Genomic DNA, 3,887 nt, shown 5'->3' on the forward strand with positions numbered 1-3,887 from the left:
GAGAACATTGATGTTGCACGATTCATGATTGAGAATCGAGGAACAAACAGAGGAAGTTTCATGGTTGGAAGTAGTGTCCATAATCAAAGGATCGAAAGATTGTGGGCAGAAGTAAACAGGGTTGTGTCAGCATACTATAAAGACCTTTTCCTCTTTATGGAAAATTCCGGACTATTAGACAGCACTGACCCTCTTCATATTACAGCTCTTCACCATGTTTATCACCCAAGAATTAACAGATCTGTGGATGAGTTTGTGAGCCAGTGGAACAACCACAGCCTGAGGACAATGGAGAGTTGGTCCCCACTGCAACTGTGGACAATTGGAATGCTCCAACTTCCTCAGCATCAAAGCCCACTCAGTCGTGTGCCTGTGCAACCCGCTTATGATCACCAGTGGAATGTGGAGTTATGGTCCATCGACCCCTTCAATGATGATGGAAATCATGGAATTGAACTTTTTGTCAGAGCATGTGACCAGCTTGAGAGATAGTCTTATAGCTGCATCAGTTCGGTTGTTACACTATTGTGGTGTCATACATTGTCACACAAAGACTCAGATATGTGCTGTGCATATTACAGTTCTTTTAGTTAAATAAAAGCATACTATGTGTAGAGTAGAAATATAAAGTTTCATACAAATACTCAAGTAAAGGAACTGAAATCTGTATTTAACAAGAATACTTGGATAAATGTACTTAGTTACTGACCACCCCAATTATATTATGTAGTATTGTACATGATGCATTCATTTAACCCTATTGATGAAGATGAACATATATAAATGCATTTTGTGTACAGTTTTTCAAATCAAAAAAATATGACCCAGATGTCCTGGATACACATATCCTGTAGACACTAAAATGACAATGAACCAGACCATATAAAGTAGGAATATAGAACTATTTATTAAGAAGGCCTTACCATAACTTTTAGAGGAAATAATTTACGCTAATTACTCAATTGCTGTGGGTCATATCAAAGGGTGGAGATAAATGACAAACATTGTACAGTTGTACAAGTGCACCTTATTAAATCTGAAACAAAAACCATGGCTTGCAATATATCTTCGAAAATTAACAAAAAACATTTCTACTTATATTTCTTCATGCCATTATCCAATACTGTCTCTAAGAAAACCAAAATGAAATAACAGCAATTATTTTTGAAAAACAAACATCCTTATCACAACTCAAGCTCTAAAAGCCCTCCATAATATTACCTCTCATGCTCTTCCAAACCCTGGGGAATTGCGTATGGCAAAAGTCATATCAGATTTGAAAGCAGTGTATTCTGCATGAACTGGAATGCGAAGAATATTTTCACAAGTATTCGCTTGTGGAAATCGGGAATGGCTGATGAACTCAAGGCTTGGTTTTGGGGAGAAGCCCAGTGCTGGTACACTGTCACATCCAGTGAGGAAAACAAGAATATCCTCCAGAGAGACATCGTTTTCACCTGCAAGACATTAAAACAAAAACAAAAAAACAAAAAAAGAGTATCACAATTAATGATGACTCTGACTATTTTCAGAAAGTCATATACCACTAAAGTAATGCAGCAATGTATGAAGGGTGAGTCGTTAAATTCCCCTAAACCAGTATTAGGCATTACTTTTTATTTTTGAAATGACACGGTACTTTGAAAGTTCATAATGCTATAGACTAGTGTTGTGTAAAACTATTAACTTCAATATATGTTATGTATTCAATCATACACTCTAGGTAATTTAATCTAATATGTTTAGAGCGGCTAGAACAACTGTGTTTTGGGCTAGGCAATGCTGTGGAAAAGTACCTAATGTTCCTAATATGGTCTAAATAATAAATGCTAAATGATTTTTGCCATTTTTACAAATGTCATGTAGTATTGTAATGCTGCCAAAACAGTGTCTGTTGTCTTGTTGAAGCACTGTCTGAAATGCCAAACTTACATTCAGCATCCTGAAGGTAGTCTTGCCAGAAAGCCAGGGTACGGCACTCTTCTTGGAATGCATTACTCCCTCTTTCAGAGTGAATGATCCAGAAGAGATTCTCTACATCAGCTGCTGTTAAACTCTTTTCAGCCTTCAAAAAAAGGCATTTCATCTGTAGAGGGTATCTCTGGAGAGCATCTAGAACACCTAGAGACATTAAGCCATCTCTGAACCTATTAAAAGGAGAAAAAAATTGGAATGTGTAGAAGGGCGATTTGAAAGCGGCCACATCAGAAGGTTCTGTATTATCCTCTACCAACAGAGCCACATGGGCAACCCCCACAATGAATTTCAAACAAAAACATATATATACTTTGACTTGCACAGGTGCACTTTAAAATGGAATTCTACATCCATCATTGAAATTGTTCTTATACAAACATATTTCTTCTTTCTTAATATCTATGGCAGCAACTATAAACATACCTTTCAAAAGGTGCACGGGTCCGCTGGAGGACATACCAGTGAGTCAGGTCCAAAGCAGTCTCTTGTTTGTTTTGCAGTGTTATACGAACATTATGACCTGCAAGACTGATCAAGCTGGATGCCTGTGCAACTGCATCTTGCAGTTGTGATTCAGTCTCAGCTTGTAAGATCTGAAACCATTAAAGTAACATAACATTAGGATATGAAAACAATAAATATTTATTGACTTTTATTTAGCATAAGACATACAACTGTTAGCTTTACTGTTTAACTTGCATGTTAACGCAGTGCATGAAAAATGACTAATTTGTTGATAAATTTAATAGAATCAAAGGATAATGTGCTCACTGACTGCACCTGTGACCTTGTTTCTTCATCAGTAATATGTTCAATCTTGGCCTTTACATTATCTGGACCTTTTTTGAAGACACTCATACAAGAGTTCAGACAGGAAACATGGACTCTGCCCCCCATGAGCAATTGACATTGCCATAATCTGGCCAGCTTTGAAGTATCCATTATCTTTCATCGCTGTTATCAAATGAAATTAAACATCACATGTGAAATGGTTACATCAGAAATGTTCAGGCTGATTTTTATCAGAATTTCCAAAAAGGTATTATAGATTAATACCGTATTAATATAATGCTGTTGGTCTGAAGCTGAGCACTCTTGGAGGTTGCTGAGGACAGAATCCAAACTAAACTCCATAGGACCATGGACAATACCACATTGAAGAGACTCAGGAGCACATTCAGAAAAAGATACAGACTCCCCTGCTGTTCAAGACAGTGGTACAAAAAATTCTCTCTGAAAACTCATTTAATCATAAGTACCTTTGGAGTTGCATGTGAGGACTTTAGCATCAGGTGGACCCTCAAAGATGCCAATTTTGTCCTTGATTTCATGAAGACAGAGTCGGAAAAACTCCCGGGTAGGTCCTCCATTGTCCACGGCACCCTCAGATATTCCATAGTCATCAGTAAACTTGACATCTACCTTCTTCTCAGGTGAAAAATGGGATCTGCCTAGGGCTCTGGATGTTCCATCCCACACATTTCGTCTTATGATATTGAAGCACACAGTGCTGTCATTATTTACTGTAGATGAAATCTGCTCCCTTATTCTCTCCAAAGTCATCTCTAAATCACTGGAAATAATAAACAATAAAACAAAGTCATTGTTTGTGTCAATAGCAGTAACTCACACACTGAACTATAATCCAACATCCACAAGTTATTAATATTGATTAAAAATCAAATTTTCCAAATGTGATGAGGTAAAGGGATAAGGGAAGACTTTAACTTTTTTCTTGCTATTCCAGAAGTACTTAACCTACTGATATAGATTCCACATAAAATGCAAAGAGCATGAGAAGAATTTACAACACTGAAAACCACCCTTCATCCAAAAAGGCACTGAAATCACGAAGTCACACACAGTGGCATTCACGCCTCGTATTAAACTGCACTTTTTGTGATAAGATT

At 37.1% G+C, this 3,887-nt stretch overlaps 1 long non-coding RNA gene across 1 annotated transcript; it reads right to left on the minus strand.

Annotated features, from left to right (window-relative positions):
- Window positions 1-922: 922 nt before the first annotated feature.
- LOC147256994 (uncharacterized) lies at window positions 923-2,560 on the minus strand. Its single transcript, XR_015117440.1, has 3 exons — window positions 2,401-2,560; window positions 1,933-2,147; window positions 923-1,457 (listed from the first exon to the last, which is right to left on the minus strand). It is a non-coding gene; the product is annotated as an uncharacterized LOC147256994 (long non-coding RNA).
- Between the last annotated feature and the right edge of the window lie 1,327 nt (window positions 2,561-3,887).

Source organism: Aulostomus chinensis, chromosome 8 (assembly GCF_037954235.1).
Source record: "Aulostomus chinensis isolate RoL2024-O1b breed Wild chromosome 8, RoL_Achi_v1.0, whole genome shotgun sequence".
In the NCBI taxonomy this organism is placed as follows: domain Eukaryota; kingdom Metazoa; phylum Chordata; class Actinopteri; order Syngnathiformes; family Aulostomidae; genus Aulostomus; species Aulostomus chinensis.